Genomic DNA, 19,301 nt, shown 5'->3' with positions numbered 1-19,301 from the left:
TCTCCAAGAGTTGCTTCTCGCTTTCGCATAAAAAAAAAAAAAAAAGGAGGAAATATTTCCAATCAGTTCTGATTCAACCACTTCTCCTTGCTGGCATATTTACACTTCAATACTGATGAACCACAGAAAGGGAGAAAGTAACAGAACAACTGAGTACCTACATCTTCCCAGCAGTAACCTGGAGATGTACCTGTCAGCACTGTTGTACAGGTCCGGGCCCTAGCAAAAGGAGATTTCACCGCTGAAGATGGCCTCACTGCGTGGCAGCTATCAAGGCACTAGTCATATGTAGTGATGTTTTGACATCTCAGCAGTCTTTTCAGTATGAGAACTGATCGCTGCATCCTGAAAGAGAGAGCTGGAGACCTGAGCGCTCAGCTCCCTGTGTGCTTATTGATCTCAACTTGTTCTCAGGTGGAAGTATTGGGTGCCTGCCTGATCTAATTGGAGAATATGAGGGAAAAAAACCCATGTAGGCCATGTAGAGTTCAGTAGGATTTTGGCATGGATGTTTAGGCAGTTAAAATGCAGAAAAATGAGCTGGCAGAACAGTAAGCACTGTTCTCCTTTCAGCTGAGGAAAGCTCTCCCTCAGTAACATTTTGTCTGGTGGCTTTGCTGTTTAAATACCCAGTGACATAAATATTAGATGCATGTTAAGCCTCAGGTACAGCAAATAGCTCCTTACCTTAAAGCACATGAATACTTTTGGACCCAGTAAGAACACTGAAATGATACCTAAAGGACCAGAGACGTGGAGTCAAGTGAACCAAATTTCTGGTGTGTGGAAAGAACCAGATCTCTGCACTCTCTCATGCCAGGAGTTAACTTGGGCCAGCGGTCGTTAAGAAGTAAGGACATGAATAATCTCCCATCAGACTTTTGCATCCAAATGACTCATTATACCAGCAATATCCATGGCTTGTGATAGTTCTATAGATTGACAATGGTTAGGAAAAGATGATGCCCAGCTTACTTTCCCACCAATCATTAATACATGGGAAAGCGAGTGATTTTCTTTAAGTCCATTAGCATAACATTAGTGCTTGTAAGGACCAGACAGGGTAGACACTTTACAAGTCTTTTAGGTCAACAAAGTCAAACTGGGGACCCTTTTTCAGGAGCACAGCTTCTATCTCCCAAACGAAAAAAAAAACCCCAAATTGTTGGCCAGTACAGGCTGTGAATATTTGCAATTTGGGGCAATTAGAAAGTAGATGGTATTCCCAACTCATTCCCTGCTCTGGTAGCCCTGTAACAACCCATTTCTTCACTAGAGCCTATAGAACGAGCAGCTTGACGCGTGGTACAAAACACAAGGAGGGAACTTCAGATCAAAACCTTTATTCCTCGTTGCAGCAGATGAAACACTGAGGCACGGGGCTCCCGGGTGGGCATGAGCGAATACATACGAAAATGCGCAGCGTTTGCCATTGAAATACACAGTCCTGCATCACAGCTGAGATCAATACAGGCGGACGATAGAGATGATCAATCTTGAGTGGTCTCCGTTAGGCAGAATTGACTGGCAACCACATAATGACTCAGGCTCAGCCCACCAGTTTAGAGTCTGAGTGATAGATCTGCAGATGCCAGTCATCATAATTTCCTTATCGGCAGCGTTCACGTGGCCATTTGTCTTCTGCTACTGGAGTTGCCTTGGTCTGGTTCGAGTGTTTTATCCTCCAAGGTTCATCTGAGAGATCAATGCACAGCTACAGCTGGTTGAAGGGGACCAAATCCATTGAACAGTTGATTTGGTTCCATTTTACCAGCTTTAGCAAAGCATTTGGCCTCATGGGCTGTGGCCAGAAAAGAGGGGAATTCCTCGGGGTCTTTCCATTCCCAGCTGCCTGGACCTCTTCTGAGCTTGCTGCTGGTTTGAATGGCTTCACTTCCAGGCAGTCGGGATTTATTTAAGTTTCTTAGTGGCTGCAGCCGAAGAGCATGTCTGAATTAAAGAGGCAGGTTTAATAGCAGTGGAATAGTCTGCAGCGGTAACCACCAGCCTGGAGCATTTTTAAACCTGGTATTTGGCTCCGTCTCTTTTGAGAGCCACATTGCTATTACAGCATGACATAAGCAAAGGCTATTGTTTTAATCCAGATACTTTAATTGCCACCTCCTGCCTTCTTCCTTTCAGTGTTTTACGGTCCTTCTCCCCTCCAGGCTCTCCTTGGCAAATGGGAAGGAAAAGGCTGAAACACCTGAAATCTTTTTTAGAGGTTAGCAAACTCTGCCTCCCTGCCCTGCAGCCTCCCGTCTTTTCTCATCTGGCATTAAAATCGGTGTTTTCAGCAGTTTTAGCATCTGCTTGAGACAAGCAATGGTTGCATTTGCCATCACCAGAAACCAAAGGGAAAGGGGTGGAAAGAGGGAGGAAAACAGAAAAAAAAAAAAAACTTTTTTCTTCTTGCAATCTCATCATCGGGCAATTTGCCCCCACATGGCAAAAGCTGCCTGAGCCGCTCGCGCGACGGCTTGCATTGCAGCACCGGGGAGTGGATTTCTCCTGGAGAGCCCTGCGGCATGACCACCCCACCGCTAAAAATAACTCGGTAAATCAAATTTAAAAATCCCAGCAGCTCCGATCATTTCTGCAGTGGGAGCCAATAAAGTCAGGCCTTCCCTTCTTAACCTCGAGCCGCGCGCAGATATTGCACATCGCCATGTGCGTAACCTATTTAAAGAATTTACATGCGTCACAAGGCAAAGGTGACTTTTCCCCCCTCTTCCTCGCAGCCCACCACGCTGCAGGATGATGGCAGGAAAAGCACCTGCGCTTGGAAGCTCTGCGCACAGAAATATTGGGCCAGGATTGCAGCTCCCCAAGAAACACCGGCTTTGCGTTGTAACGGTAAGTACTGCAGATCACTTAACTGCCCAAACCCGTTACTCTACGCTGCCTATAAATAAACGGGGAGAGAGAGATGGAGAGAAAGGGAACGGCTTTTTAAAAAGAGCTCTACAATTAATTTAATCGAGTTATCTCTAGGTACCTTTTCAAGAGACAGTCAAGCCAAGGAACTAAATGGAAACTTAGACAGTGAAGACCTGGAAGTATTAAATTCCTCCTTTGGTGAGTTACAGGAGGCAAAGGAAAGCAATTATTTACTGGTGATTGTGGGGAGGTGGAAGTGCCACTGGTGACGGACGCTGCGCCGAGCCTGCACGCTGAACCCTGATGTGGACGTGGATTTTGGGTTAGCACACGCTGAGCTGTCTGACCATCACCACCGTGCACCTAAACCATGCTCTACTCCCCAGGTACGCTTGCTCTGTCCTGGTCCCATCAATTTGGGGAGACTCATTTGAAAGCAGCGCCGTGGGAGAGAGGTGCGGGGGTTACACCGAGCATCTTCTGCTGTGGCCAAGTGCTGTCCTCGCTCCCCCAGCTTGGCTTCTCAGAGTGCCCAGGAACTTATTTGAAATCAATGCGAGTCGGCGTGGATGCTCTAATGTTTTGCTTAAATTCTCTGCAGTGAGTTATGGGTGAGGTTTTCCTTTTTAGAAAATTAGTTTTTCTCTTCTGGATGCCATTAATCAAAACTAATGATGTCTCTTTGGTGGTGAGGCTTTCCCAGCAGCCGAGAAAGAGCAGCCCACGCTATCGGCTGGAGAGGGCTTGTAGCCTCCTGGCAGGAAGAGCACAGCTCTCCACCGACCTGGGTACCACCCAGTTGGGTGCTGGGGATGTACAAGCCACCCGAGTGAGATGAATGACAGAGGCCTCGCTCAGCTGCATTCAAAAGTCGTGCTGCGACAGCACCGTGTCCTGGGTTCAAAACCTCAACCACCCAACACCAGCAAATTTAGGTTTGCTGTCCAAAGTGAGTCCACATCCAGTCATTTCCCCATGAAATTGGGTCTCAAGTTGGAAAGGTCCTTTCTGACTGTTCTGTTCCCCAGGGCCAGGATCAGGTGCTGGTGCCACCCTTCCCAGGACCCTGCTCCGAGCCCTGCCTGCCCACTGCGCCGCACGTCCCCGAGCAGGGCCAAGTCCACGTGTGCTGCAGGATGGCATTGGAGACCCATGGGCACACTGAGCAAGCAACACTTACCAGAGGCAAATCAAAGCCAAAATAAATGTGTGCATCGCTTTTCTTTCTCTGCTGCCCATTGCGTGGTGCCTCTGTTTTGCTTTTGGCCTGGTTGCCAGCTCCGCCATTAACTATTACAGGCAGGAGGACGGGCAAAATCCCTGCATTACCAAACCACTGCCATGGCAAGTAGGATCAGTAGCAGGCAACATAAAAGGATGGGATCTGTTGAAGACCGTTCCACTTTAGCCTCAATATTCTAATAAAAACGTGTTATAGACAGTACAGCAAAGCCAAATAATTTGTCAGCATTTGTCGATATTCCTAATGAAGCAGAAGATTCAACATGCAATAGAATTAGCCTACAACAAACCCTTGCATAGGGCCCATCCTTCTGAGTCCAGAAATCTCCTGCCTATTCCAGTCCGATACCCTTTTGAGAAACGAGCGGCCGTCGAAGCGATTATCATTATAAGCTAAAAGGCCAAATGAGACAAAGTACTGTCGCTCTTCATCTGAATAAACAAATCATTTTTAGATCAAATGCATTAACAATTTATCATCCTAAAATCCAATCAAAAGGAAAAAACAACAATACAGAACATTGATTTCCTACAGCTTTATCTTAATGAAGTGCACATTCCCTTTGTAATTAGCTTTGGAAGGCTTCTTTCCTCTTTCCTCAAGCTAATGTGTTATTTGATTTTCATCCAAACATTACTAAATTGGAGGAAATTTCCCCCAAATGAAGTGGCTTTTGATAATACAGGAAAATGTCTGCTCTCTCACTTTGCTATTTTTTCCACCAAACAGCCATACTTGTACTGCAGATGATTCAACTTTATTGCGCGCTGTCTTTGCGAGGACGCTTAAATCAATGCCACACTTGCTGTATTCTGCACAATGTGCCATTTGTAAACCAGAAAATACAACCTTGCTGCTTTTATCCTTCTCCTTACAGTCATCGAATATTAATTTAACTTATATTATCACAGGTAAAAAGTGGACTGTGTTTTATTAACATTTCTAAAATTATAGATATTCAACCCAAAAGTAGACTCCAGGCAAGGCTTGGGAGTCTTCCACTCGGATTTTATTTGACTTAATTAAAAAGCACTCAGTTCCTTTGTGCATTAAAGTAGTTGCTGACATTGCAGTAGTCGCTCAGTCTTTCAAACCAAAACTATTACCTGAACTTAATAAAGTGTCTATTTAATTTATACGCCCCCATGAACTCACCTGTCTCCCACAGACACACCGTGGCTCTTGCTAACGGCTGGCGAAGGCGGTGCAAACTCACCAGCACCCCGGGGTACCTCGGCTGCCTCATAACACAATTTCCATCACCTTTTATCTGCCTTCCCTGCCATTAATACCATTATCCAATATCCACGAGCCAATGATCCACCGCGCATCGCTGGAAAGGCTTTTTTTTTGCCAGGCCACCTCTCTGTTCCTCCTCTAAATCTCTCTTTTGAATCTTCTTTAAATGATGCTGAGTAGCGGACTATTGCCTTCATCCTGCTTCGCTGAGTATTTGCTGAAACGTGATGGCTAATTTGATATTCTGGTTTTATTTGGATGTATTGCCAAGCTACACTGCAACATCCACGTCAGAGAATCAAGCCCCAAATCCTACAACTAGCACAATTAGCATCTTATTCCTTAGTTATATAAAAAGTCAAAAGTGACCTTATCAAAATCTTGGCTTTTAATATGAGAATCTCTATTTTCATCCAAATTTTGGTCTTAGGCCTCTGGTAAAAATAAAGGTCCTATTTCAAGCACAGACCTGATCTGCTCTGGCAATGCAGAGCATCCATACCTGGAGAGAGCTGCAAATGCTCCGGCTCCGTGCGGGATGCAGATGGACCCTCCGAAGCCGATTCCCTGAGCAGGTCTCTGGGAGCTGCAGCTCCTGAATCCAACAGTGGAAATAGTTGCGGAGTTGGATTTTTTTTTTTTTTCTGCAACTCACTCACTCACAAGAGAACAAAGCCGTTCCCTAATACAGTTTGTGCATTTTATGGACCAAACAATTAAATAGGTTTTAAAACATCTGCTGACTGCATAATTCCATACAGGGGAGTGTACTCAGCATTTTTAAACAGCAACCGATACAAGATACCACTTAATAGTACAAAACACCAGCAGTCCCGTTAAAATCAATAGAAAATTAGATGCTATGAAAATGCAATATGTGTCCAATTAGTTATAATTGGAGCAAATGGTGATGCAGATAAACTCCTGGAGGAAGACGTATTTGTCCAGAATGCTCCCTGCCTGCTTTCGGCGTGGTGCAGCGTCGGCAGCGGCAGGCTCGGCTGGATCCCGTGGCATGAGTGATGCCCCATCTAACACACGTATGTTAACCGTTATCTAATTACGGAGCTGCTCCCAGCCTGCAGGACCTGCAGGCCGCTTTGTTGCGTGGTGAAAAATGATCCTCTGCCGCGCGGAAACCTCCCTGTTGGACTTGACAGATTATGCCAGCAAACCTGTTTAAGGACTGAAAAATCCTTGGACGCCGTGACAGGCAGAGAAAGATGCTGTTTGGGGACAGTTATTTATTTAGTTATCCGGCGGAGCTTAAGAATTGCAGCTCGGTCCCGTGGATACTCACTTTTTTCCCTGCCTGTCTGTTGTTATACGAGTTCAAACTCCTTCCCACCGATTATTTTTCAGGCTTCTTTCAACTCCTAAAAACTCAGCCGCACGGCAAAATGGGAACTAGGTTATGCGATTCTAACGCTTTATTTTTAACATCTTTGGTGCAACATATTGGCCTCCTCTTTGTTTCATCTCATGACTGAAGAAAAAGAGCAAAGCTCCCATATCACAGCAGCCACGCATCGCCGAGGGCCGGTGCTCCAACCCCTTCGTACCCTCACTGGGGATGGAAGCACATCACTTGCGGTCCAACAAACATTATCGATTTGGGGGGCGTTTTTCATATAAACACTATAAACTATCAGTTATTTTACCAGAACTATTAGCTCAGAGCTAAGAACTAATAACTTTCTCCAAGATTCGTATTTTATTCCCGTTTTAAGGTAATAATTCAAATTATTAAAGACTTAGGGACACACACACACACAAAAAAAGCTCGTGCTTATCCACACCTGAAACCTTTCTGCATTATTGGACACTGTTACTTACACCCTTAAGGGAACAGTCTCACTAGAAAGGGAAAAAAAAAAAAGAAGTGGCAGCTTTTATTTGTTACGCTGACTCAGCCGAACGGTGGAACAAGAAACGTTAAGACCCAATCCATAACTTTTGTGGCCGCTCAAAGGACGTATTCTTCCTCTACACTGATAAAAGTTTAATATGTAGTTGCCCGGGTTTTTAATAAACTTGTCGACAAAAGAGCAAGGCAAATTGATGGGGACCTTCCCAGGAATAAATTCAGCTTCAAACAGGCCAAATGAGCGCGGAGGACAGGGAGGGGAAGGCACACGGGTGACTTTTGCTGGTCTTTGCAAAAATGGCACAATAGATTTTAGCGGGCGCGGGTGCGCTGTATTGTCTCAAAGACAGGGCTTTAGGACAAAGCTGGCTTAATTTAAAGAGAGCAAGGTGGTGCAGCACGCCGTGCATCACAGCCCTGGCAGCGGTGAGGAGCGGAAGGGAGAAAGCCCATATACAAACACGCCTCTCGCCCTGCCTGCCCACGCATCCCTGTCCCCGTCCCGCAGCAGACCTGCTCGGGGACAAGCTGCAGCCTCACTCCCTGCTTTTTATCCCAAATCTCCCATATTTCAGGGCATCCCCTCTGGGTATCGTCTGCATGGCTGTCTCCTCCGCTCGGCCGAACCATCCCCGTTCCCTGCTCCATCTTTTCCCTTTACATACTCGAGGCTGAGCTTAATTCAAGCAAAACCAGTCCTTTTCCACTGCTGTTACGGGAGCTGGATCAGGCTCCTGCAGCCCGTAGCTACCCGTACCCCTCGCATGTAGAGACCAGAAGTGTTGCATCCATAAGCTACAGCCACCGTCCACCTTGTGCAAGGTTAGGAGTGAAATCACTGCGCGAGATTCATTATTTCCTACTAGCCTCCATCCAGTCGGTGCCTTAAATTATTAAGACTTGGGGGTTTTTGTTAATTTGTTTACCCAAAGTAAACACAAATGTTAAAGCAGAGCTTCCAATAATATTCCAATAATTTCCTGACAGTAAATTAACCCACAGCGTCCCACAAGAGGACACCAATCTCTTCATCTTGGCAACTCCTTGCAACGCTTGGCTTCCTGCACTGCCGACCCCCTCCCAAAATCTCCCTCCTCTTGCACCGAACAGCTTCAGCAGCTGAAGGCCACATCCCGCCTCCGACGCCGGGTCACTTCCCAGATTGGAAGCGCTGCCCCGGCCATCGCGATGAACTTTATTCTTGATTGCTCTTAGGTCACTGGATTCCTGCTCCCGTAGCTTTATCCGACTCCCCAAATGCCAGGGTTGACTTGCCTATGTAAGGGCTTCGCGGGGATGGCTCCCATCCCTACAGCTGCTGGGTGACTTCTGCGGTCGGTGGTCACGAGCCCCACGCCTCCTGGCTGCCCAGATGCCACCTAATCCAGTCCTACCAGAAGGGCAGCTGAGAATGAGCACTATTTATAGCAGCTGTTCCCCGGTCCCCCCGGGCTCATCAGTCTGCCCGGGGCTTTTTTAGATAGCGGCACAGGTCCCAGCGCAGGCCATATCTGGGCATGGTGAGGCATTCACAGGCGCAGCCCTGTGCTTCATTTGAAAAAAAAAAAAAAAAAGACAAAAAAAAAAAAAAAGGAAAACCCTGCATCTGTTCGAGATGTCAGTCGCTCTGCTTCCCCCAAGCCCCAGCGCGTAGCTTGCCTCCTGAGCACCACGAGCAACTGCTGCAACTGCTAAAATGTTTGGCTTTTTCCAGACCTATCTGTATCTGAAAGCCTTCCACTTGCATGCAGGATATGCACTGTTGGCTTCTGCTCCTCCATACCTACCGCTTTGCAGAAATACAGACTAAACCAGGGATGCAGGCTGGTCCTGGTTAAACAGGGTGAGGAAAAATGTCTTCAGAGCATCCCGGGGCGCAGCAGTGGTCAGGAGGAGGCAGCCCATGGGGACGCTGCTCCACCTGCCCATGCAGGTACCCACCAATGCACCCAGGGCCCGGCAAGCCTAGGAGCCGCACTGACATTGCAGAACCTCCTCGGCACCAGCAGAGTCAACCAGCAACGCAGCGCTGTGCAGTATTGCGCCCGGACTGGCAACCAGCACCCATGAAGCAGCGAACAGCCCCGCAGTGCTGGAGCATCTCATGGACCACATCGCTCGGCTCACTCCCGCTTGGATATTCCCCAGGCAGCCACGGCCCCGTGAGGTCCCGGTTGAGGTCTGGCCTCAGCACCTCATGCCCTGAACCCGCTCAGAGGTGCTGGGGAGTCCAGCCAGGTCTTTGCATTTCGGTATGAGGGCAGAGGGGGCACAGTTCAGCCAGGCTGTGCTATCTCCCCAAAACACGTGCTGCGCATCACTGTTCAACCCAACACCAAAGCAGGGCAGTCCTTACAGACCCAGAACGAGCTCATCCTTGGGTAGTTGCACCAACCCACTTTGGCCTCCTCCAGCTTTAGCCTCACAGTGCAAGCAATGGCTTTAATAACTCCATGCCGAGCACCTACTCTATCTCTGGGGGAAACTGAGGCAGGGGAGCTGCACAACTCATCTGCAAGCCCAGCAAGCTGGTAGAGAAGCCCGTGCCCTTGGCTCCCACCCTTGGAGCACTGGGCTGCTCCCATCATGACTCCTCGCATCCCGACAGAAAAACGTCTCGCAGCATCACTGCCTGCTTGACCAAGGTCAAAAGAAACTTCCACATCAAGGGGAAAATGTTAAAGCTACCATCTTCACATACTTAAAGCAGCTCTGGGCTTTCAGGGGAGGGATGGGAGCTGAGGAGCGAGGATATTTCTCTTGCAAAGAACACACCATCCCCTCGCCCACAGTCACTGCTAAGTGCAAGATGTGGTGAAAGTCTTTAAAAATAGATATATTCCCAAGCAATTCATGCCGCTTGCATCTGGCAGGGCAAACCTAGCATGGAAGCTCTTCCTTACTGACTAAAAAGGATCATTAGCAGCTCAAGGCTCACGCAACCTTGACTCTCTCCTCCTCTCTTCAGGGCCTTCTCTTGTTCTTGGCCTAAACCAGTCCTGGGAAACACAAGGGAAGCCCTGCCCAGCTAGGCTGGTGTCAAAGGCAGGGAAAGATACTGCAGTGCAGTGCTGATCTCTTCTGCAATCGGACGTGCAGACTAGCCCGAATGCTGAGTCAGCACAATTTCTTTTTTGATTGGTTGATCCGAGTAACATACTTTCAATGTATGCTAAAGGGGCAGCAATTAATACATTTTCCCCCTTTCCAAACCGCTTCGAATAGAACGCACAAACCTCACCCCCAAAGTCACTCTCTGGTCCTAAATATTTGGAGGCTCTTTCATTTTTAATTTAGGGCATTAAAAAAAAAAATTTGCAATCTAAGCGATGCTCACTTTGATCGACTTGTGCTGCTGCAGCTAAAATATCTGTCCTGCAGGTCAATCTAATCATGCTTAATAGCAGTTTATTCTTCAACGCAACATTTTTCACGTTGGGTCGACAGTTTTAAATGAGATTGCTGATGCACCCCTTTACTAATGCTTTTACCAGGGCCAGCACATCCCTTGAAATACTTGTGCAATAAAATGCTTTATTGCTCTTGATGAATGCACTATTAAACTTGAATTGCAAACATGCCCCCCTCCTTTTTTTTTTTTCAAAAGAGGGTGCTGGAGTTTATTGGACCACCTGTCTTCCAATATTAAGTAATGGTAACAGCAGTAATAATAGATCATCAACATAACAAACACACAAATCTAAAAAAAAAAAAAAAACCCGCTGGGGAAACCCACATGGCACAAATTTGTCCCTGTGCTCTCGTGTACATGTGCAAAATATCCATCTTACGCTGCCAGTAGTTCCGCTTACATGCGGAGAATTCATCTCAAGAACGGCTGGGTTTTGTGAGGCATAGAATAGAAAAATTTAACTAATTTGGTCCACTGGATTTATGGCTTTTACAATTCTCAAAGCTCCTCTTTCTGCACCTGGCGCTGCACGGTCCTGGGTTTGCAGGATGGATGGGCGCACCTGAGCATCCCGGCGCGGCTGCACGCGGCGGCTCCAGCACCGATGCTCCGCGCGGTGCACCCGCCACGCCGCTCGAGGCTGGGAGGTGCTCTCACCAGTTTACCAAGAGCGAAAGAGAAGTGGCTTAACTTTAGATAGCAAATAGAGAGGACCTAGTGCAACGTAATGGTCACAGTTTTAATCCAAATAGGTAAAAAAGGAAAGAGGAGCTGCCACGAAGCACAAGAACGGCACAAACTGGTTGCTGAAGGCCTGCAGCCATCATCTGCTTCCATCAACGCCAACAGGGAGGGGATGCCATGGCTCTGGGGGGGTCCACACACAAACTCCCTGTTTCATTTTTAAAATTGTCCAAGCCCAGGCGCCTCAAGACCCCTGCCACGGCAAAGCCTCACCTGCCACCTCTGCTCCCATGCTGCGAGACCGCTCAGAATTACAGCTTTGAAAATATTTACATAAAAAATAAATCTGAGCACTTAGTGACTTCCTAAAGTTAGCAATTCCGTGTGATTAACAAGCGTATTAATTCAGAGAGGGGGGGAAGGAGATAAAAATTGCATTAGGAATGCAGGTACCTACAGTAAATCAGACCACGAGCACCTTTGTGAGAACAACGCACAGCGGCACAGGAGTTTTAGTAAAACCTGAGCTGGCGAATGAAAGAAAGGGAAGAAAAGAGAAGGAAAAGAAAAAAGAAAAAAAAAAAAAAATGGAAAAAAAGAAAAAAGAAAAAAGAAAAAAGAAAGAAAGAAAAAAGAAAAAAAGAAAAAAGAAAAAAGAAAAAAAGAAAAAAGAAAAAAGAAAAAAGAAAAAAAGAAAAAAGAAAAAAAGAAAAAAAAAGAACAAAGAAAAAAGAAAAAAAAAAAAAAAAGAAAATGAAAGAAGGTAGGAAAGGAAAGAAGGAAGGAGAAGGAAAGGGAGAAGAGGTGGAGCAAAAGGCCAGTAGGGAAAGGAGGGCAATTTTATATATAAATTATATGTAACGTGTAGTTTTGTGTTCTATCCAGAATGGTGAGAATTGTCCTCAATTTTCATCCAGACACTCAGGCTAACATTGGTGATTTACAAGGGAGCGAAACTGCAGCCCTGTGCGGGCACCGCGTTCCTACTCGGGCTCAGCTCATTTCCCAGCATCCAACAGTGTTTTGTTTAAATCTGACCCCAAAATGGGGCTGGACCCCACAGTACCTGTCTTTGCAGGGACGTGGGGCTGGATGGCTGCTGGCAGGGCTGAGCAGGGAGGCCCCCAGAGACCCCACCACAGGCCGCTAGGAAAGTCCCTGCTTTGCGGGGCCTGGTATAACCGGAGCATCCCAAAACGGAAATGGGGTGATATGCGCATCAACCATCCTCCAGCACAAACCCGGCCTTCCCAAAGCCACCTGGCAACGAAAAGGCTCCTCCTCTGCTAGGAAGAGGCTCAGCGCTTCCCACACCTCTGTCAGCCGTGGTATTTACTTTAAACAAAAACAGAAAAGCTCTTAGCAAACTTCACCCGTTCCTATACACAGGAAATCTCCCCGGTAGCCCAGCCTGCCTTTCCCAACCCGCTATTCACTAGCACCTGCTTGCAGTTAAATCCTCTTCAGCGTACATGGAACAAGTGACGGCGGCGCTTGCCATGAATAGAGACAGATAGAGACTCCACAAAAATCCAAATTTCGAGTCTCGCCCACTCCTGTGCCCGGGAGAGGATGCTGCGAGCCGTAAGACTGGATCAACCTCGGCGCGGAACGCTGAGGCATCGCGCCTACCAAACAATGCGTCAGGAGTCCGTAGGCCAAGCGAAGACGGGGGTTGCAATTGCAGGAAAACTGTCAAAAGCAAAACTTTGCCAAATTCTTAGCTGGCCTGCGGAGAAGGCAACTTAAGTTTGGGCAGCTGGGGAGCGGCTTTCCGAGGAGTTTGGCTTTGTCCGTCCTTAGAGGCATCACAGGAGCATGAGGATGTTTGGGGCTGAGAGCTTTCCACCCTCGGACCCAACTCCCATCTAGGTGGAACATCAAACTTGTATTTAAAACGCATCTCTTTCATCACTATTGTAAGATTCTGGAAAAACAGCCAACTATTTTACATCGGAAAAGGTTAAAAAGGAAAAGCGAAAGCCTGTGAAGGCTTCTGGAATTAAAGGAGCTAATTTTCTTATTTCCCTTTGGGAAGATAATACTCATCCATTCGGAGCGCTCCTCTGCCCTTAGCTGGGATCTGCCGACCCGATGGCTCATCCCACCAACATGGAAGATCTCCTCACCAGTTTTAAGCACAAAAAGTTTTAACATGGGAAAGAGCCAAAAAGCAGAGTTTGCACATTAATTTAAATCTAGAACACTGCACGCCCGAGTCACAGGTGTTGTATCCTTTTTCTCTCTCTTCTTCTCCCCCTTTCCATCTCCTTTTGTTTTTCCTAGGTCTAAAGATCAGCCAGCTCTCTTTGCTATCTAGTCTTATTTTGGGGAAAAAAGGGTTGACGGGGAAGTAGAAAAAAGGAAAAAGGAGCACTTGGCCTGCATCCCCATTAAAACCCGGGAGTGGACAGCCAGTTTTCCTCTGGTATCGCCTTTCAAAGCCCATGCCGCAGTCAGCATATTGAATATTTAATGTCCTGATGAGCATTTCCACCTGCTGACACAGGCAAAGTGACAGAACAATACACGCGCTGGAACAAGATCATCAATTGACTCCCCAGTCTGTCTGCCAGGTCAGGCAGTTAAAAAAAAAAAAAATAAATAAAATAATCTGTCTGTCTTTCTCCCCTCCTTTGCCCGGGGTCACGCACTGCTCCTTCGAGAAGGGTTCCCACCTGAAATACATACTTCTTTACATTCCATAGCTTGCCAGGTCCATATGGGCATATAAAGAAGTATGTCTCTCAAGCAGGTAGTTTCAATATGCGCATTTATATGGTCACAGGAGGAAAAATAGCCCTGGTTTACAATTTACATCCCAAGAGTGAGTTACGGCTCAGTTTAAACCAGCAGACTTTCCTCCTGCCCAGCCCATGTGCGGAAGCACACACATCCCCCCGACTCCCGCTCCTTGCCCATCACCCCCGGCTTTGCCCTTGGCAGGTGATGGATTTTGGTCCCTGGGAAGAGGAACGGGATAATTGCCCGGACACAAAGTGGCAGTGGTCTGGTGGCTGCCCTGGCAGGGGCTCTTTGTCACGTAAACGGCAGAGAGTAAAAGCCGACCTCCCACTCCACCTAAAAAGTAGGTGTTTCCTTCAAAATCATCAACTTCCAGCAATTAAAAAGACGAAAATTGGGTTTAGTGGAAGGGTTTTGCTTTATATGCATACAGACACAATTTTAGACAAAGCCATGTGGGGGAAAGGTAAATGTATCATTTCCCAGTTGCCTCCATCCTGCAATTTGGAAACAAAAGCCAATTTGTTTTCAGGAAGCCAAAAAATCAAACAGCCAGCTACTGATTTACAAACCGACACCGGGAAGGACTGTTCCATTTGCCAGAGTAAGAAAACTCATCAGCTCCAGACAAGCAATTGCTTTCATCAGTAAGTAGAGATTAAAGCACAGGAAGAAGAAAGCGTCTTACCTAGTGAATCCAGGGATTTTTCCTCTGCTGCTCGCTGTGAACGCGACACTACCTCGCAGATAAGCAAACCCCGAAAGATAGCACACGCCTTTCGGGGGAGTTCAGGGTATTTAAAAAAAAATTTTAAAAATTAAAAATTGCTTCTAATAAGTCATCCGGTTGAGCTCCACGCCGGCTAAGGGTTTTTGGGGAGACACCTGCAGATATGCAACATAAAAACCAGGCGCCGGGAACTCGGGCCAAAGTCTTTGTGAGTTATTCCCGCAGCCCCCGTGGGACGCGCGCCCGTGCACGCCCTCGCACGCTTGGGCACCCGTGGGGCTCGGCCCCGCGCGCAGCCACTGCCTTTTCCCCCCTCTCCCTCGCCTCCTCGCAGCCGCGCTGAGCTTTAAAGCTCCCCGGACAATGTGGGCCGAGTGGCAGGGCTGCGAACGCCGCCCGAGCTGAATGGGAGACTATTATGGGCAGGATTTAGGCGGCGAGCGACGGCGGAGGTCACGGCGGGCGCTGCTTGCATGCTCAGCACAGCGAGCGGGGCACGCTCACCTGCGCCCACCGCCCCGCTGCCGCCGATCGATACCAATTTACAGGCGAAGGCGGAATGGCTGCCTTCGTGTTAATGAATTTCACCGTTTCTCACAGCCTTCTAATGAACCCTTTAAAGAGGGTTTAAGTAAACTTAGCAAGTGGCAAACTAAGCACTTTGGAATACCTAATTGCATTGACGCTTTTCCACTGCTTTTTAAAATAATCGCTGCCAGCTGGGGAGTAAATATTTTTCCTGCTTCTCATCGACTTCCAGCACCGACAAAAAGCAAAGGCCGCGCGGAGCCGGGGTGTAAATCCACTGTGCTCAGCCCCCAGCCCCTAAAATGGCTTTACACCACTCATGCGACACCAGCACACGCCTGGGTCCTGGCTCTGCAGTTCCCTCCTCATTCCCTGGGTTTGTTGGCCCTTCCAACCATTATTATTTGTCTCATTTCAAGGCAAATTTCAACCCTTAGTTTGGATTAAGGGGAAGAGAGATGGAGCTGTGGCACCATTGTAATGCATGACTGCAGTGAAATTAAAGCAAAGGGAGAGCTGAGGAGTGTGAGGGAAAGTCTGGGTGCTTAAGATTAAAAAAAAAAAGAAAAAAACCTCAACAAAAATCAAAGTGCTGGTGGGGGGTTTTGCACAGCCAAGGCACTCCATGGTATTGAATTTCCTTCAGACTGACAACAGCAGGACAGCTGCTGGACTTCTTGGACCATTTAACATCTGCAACTCGTACCCCGTTTGCTTTCTTCACACACATCTGACATAGGCTGTCCTGAGCAGCCCCCAACAAGCGGGATGGTGGCTGCTGGCCACTAAAGAGAGCGCTAGGTAAGAGTTAAAAAAATGACCTTTTAAATCCTTACTAAAACTGCAGACAATGACACAACCACGGCAGCAAAGTTCATCCTGGAGATTTAAATTTGCTTTGAGGGTCTGTATGGAAGCTCGCGCTTTCCAGGGTTGTGCCTTTCGGTGGAGGAGTGGATGAATGGGGTGGCCGTGCTTTTAATGGTGATGCCAGAGGTACCCTCCAGTTCCCATCCTGCAGCTACCGCCAAGAGTGAGTGGCGGTGGGCAAGCGTCGTCCAAGGTCCTTCACTCGCCCAGGCTAGCTGAGCTCCTGCGCTTGCTCTCAGCAGAAAAACATGTGCAAGAAAATTGTGGCTGTTCCGGGGAGAAAAAAAAAACGGATGGAGACCTGGATAGTGCAGAGGCCAAGGGGCAAATAAAAGGGAAGGGAAGAGCCTGGGGTATTGCCTGGAGGTGGAAGGAGGATGGTGGGAAGCATGGAAAGCAAGGTGCTGTGTGTTATATCCCTGCTCTGCCCCAGGCTCCAGGTGCTGCTCTGGTCCAGGCGGCAAAGTCGAGCTGGAGCTGTGCAGCAGGAAACTTTGGGGACTTTGGAAACAGCTCGCATTTAGGGTTGGGCACTGGAGAAGGGAGAGTGAAGCGGGGCCGAGGCAGAGGCATGCGCTCGCCGCAGCGCAGCCCATGGCGGAGGGGCTGGGCGCAGGGCTCAGTCCTTGGGAGATACAGACACAACCGTCCCCTCGAGAGAAAGCCAGCAGTTAACCTGACAGCACAAATCACAGATTTCTGCCTATACCATTATGCACGATTGCTGAGTGTACGCTCTCTCCGGCACAGACACGTACAGGTACCCATACTCTAAACACAGCCTGGAGATGCATTGCACTTGGATGATGTGTTACACCTGCTTACATATAACATTTATATAGCTATGTATAAAGATGTGGAAAATATACATATGCATGCTATAAAACACCCCCAAATTTATGTGCGCGTGTGCACGTAGCACAGTATCCATCTCACAATACCGGTGTCCATATATTTATGTGAGTAGGTATCACCGCTACCGTATAAAATATAACGACCATAGTCAACTCTGAGCTGCAGAAGCAATAACAGTCAGTTGATGTATGAAGTGTAACCTGAATTCCAAACCCTGGCAGGGAAAACCTAACTTCTTCTCCTCCTCCTCCTCGTATTCCCTTTCTGATCGTCCACAAACCATGCGCCTGTAATTAACGCTCATTTCTCGGCATTTTAACAGTTAATCACCGCAGCATTGAGATCATTGCAAGTTAGGCTAAGTTTAACCACATTTCCCCCTTTTGCCCTGGCTGCTATTAGCTCATAGCACTAGTTTGTTGCAAATAAATAAATAAAGCCCCAATCCCCCCAGGTGTCATTAGCCAGCCTGTGTCTGAATTAGGCATTTAAAGGCCAGTTTAACCTTGCAGAACAGTTGCATGTCAAAGTTCTAACATTTCAGTTCAGATTATTCTAGTGCACTGCTTGCTCTGCAGTTTGTTAGGTTTTTTTTTTTTTAAATGCAGAGTATGCCACAGCAGAACAAAAAAAAAAAAAAAAAAAAAGGAGGGGGGGGAAGATCTCCTAACCCATCCACAGATTAAACACACACCAGCACATCCCTGCACACACACACATACATTTGCCCGATGCAAAAGCCCACATTTAAGTCTCCGGGTAAGTTGCATGGGCACTCAGTCCTGCCTTGGGCAGGAAAAAAGTGTTTAAAAACGAGCAGAGCCGGTAGCGGTTAAAGGCAAGGCAGGGAGCAGAAGAGGGGAAAGGGAAGGAAAAAAAAAAAAAAAAAAAAAGAAGAAGAAGACATACCAGTTAGGAGCTTCTGTTGCAGCAGAGGACTCACCAGAGCAGTAGCTGAAAGCTGAATCAGCTTTCGAGAGTTAGGGATGCATAGAGGAGGGTCATGGAATCACAAGGTAATAATGCGCTTCATGCTGCAGCCGTCAGCCTTCTCCTTATAGCCAATCTCTAATGCAGGAAGGGAAAAAGAGAGCAGGCCCAGTAATGGTATTAGTCTTCACTTGGAGGAAAAAAAAAAAAAAATTTAAAAAAAAAACCAACCCAGGCAAACCCTCCCCTCCCCATCCACCCTTACCTCACCCCCTCCACCCAGCATCGCTCCAACTCCGTCCCCGCTGCTGCACCGCGGCTCGGGGCGGGGGGGCGGGAGGCAGCGCGGTCCTGTCCGGCGGGGGCTGAGCGGCGGAGCCGGGTGGGGGGAGCAGGGGGGAGCGGGGGGAGCGGGGCTCCGGCGAGGCAGGGGTTAAGGAGAAGCAACCTTGCCCGCCCGGATTGCAGCACACCTTGATGCGAAAGGGCTGCGCCTGCAGAAGTGCCTGCACATCCCCCCCCATCTCCTTTTCTCCTCCTCACACCCCCCCCTCCCCGGGGGTCAGCGCGGGGTGGGGGTCAGGGTGCCAGGAGGGATGCACACACGCACCCCCGAGGGTGTGGGGGGGGAGATTGGCGGAGGGGAGGGGGAAGCGCTGGTCAGAAAGCGGGTCCACCTTTCCAGTGCTTATATACCCAGCGAAGCATCCCAAACACGCGCTCCCGGGCCAGCGGCCCCTGCTCCTGCTCTTCCCTCCCGGACCATATTTAGTCAACCACGGCAAAAAATAGCCCGTCAGCTGGAGCCTGCTGAGCAGGATTTGGAGTTCAATCGCTCCTCGCAGCCCATTGACTACTGGTCCTGCAGGGTCCTGACTCTGCCTTTTTTTTTCCCCTCCGCTATTTTTAGCTAGGCCAAATCAAGAGGGAGCTCATCTTACTACTCTTCGCCGGCCGGAGGTTTCGCAGGGCCCTGGCTATGTTTGGTAAGTGCCGGTGCTGGGAGACGTGGAGCAGAGACCTTGCCCGTGCCAGAAGACCTTTGGCTCCATCCGCTATTTATTCTTTTCCTCTCCTTTTCTTCCTCTCATTTGTATTTCATCCTCCATGGCAGAAAGGCATCCAGGCGAGAAGGTGGGGAAGAAGCTCAAGGGATTCTGATTTTCACCTTACAGAGGGAAGAACCAGGATTCAAAGACCTCATGCCGGGGCCGGGTCCCTCACCACGAGGTCCTGGGCACCCCATTGTTCGGCCACACCTGTTCTCCTGTGTCTCCAAAGGTGCTGAAGGCTGGGAAGGTGTTGGACTTTCTGCCCT

General features: G+C 48.2%; 2 long non-coding RNA genes across 14 annotated transcripts in view; one reads left to right on the top strand and one right to left on the bottom strand.

Annotated features, from left to right (window-relative positions):
* Positions 1–18,631, bottom strand: part of LOC147598720 (uncharacterized) — a 61,412-nt gene extending 42,781 nt beyond the window's left edge. For 10 of the 13 annotated variants that reach the window (XR_015260296.1, XR_015260293.1, XR_015260292.1 and 7 more), the window contains exons 1-2: positions 18,249–18,631; positions 17,963–18,121 (exon numbers count right to left, since the gene is read on the bottom strand). This is a non-coding gene — a long non-coding RNA (uncharacterized LOC147598720). Of the gene's footprint in view, positions 1–1,327; positions 1,951–17,962; positions 18,122–18,248 lie in introns of those variants that run through there. The other 3 variants (XR_015260291.1, XR_015260288.1, XR_015260299.1) reach the window with 3 other exon arrangements.
* LOC147598721 (uncharacterized) lies at positions 2,507–4,114 on the top strand. The gene is made up of 2 exons (XR_015260352.1): positions 2,507–2,856; positions 2,995–4,114. It is a non-coding gene; the product is annotated as an uncharacterized LOC147598721 (long non-coding RNA).
* Positions 18,632–19,301: the final 670 nt, after the last annotated feature.

This window comes from Chlamydotis macqueenii, chromosome 16 (assembly GCF_036417535.1).
Source record: "Chlamydotis macqueenii isolate bChlMac1 chromosome 16, bChlMac1.mat, whole genome shotgun sequence".
Lineage (NCBI taxonomy): Eukaryota > Metazoa > Chordata > Aves > Otidiformes > Otididae > Chlamydotis > Chlamydotis macqueenii.
Note: the sequence above shows the minus strand (reverse complement) of the source record. Positions and strands in the feature narration are given on the sequence as shown.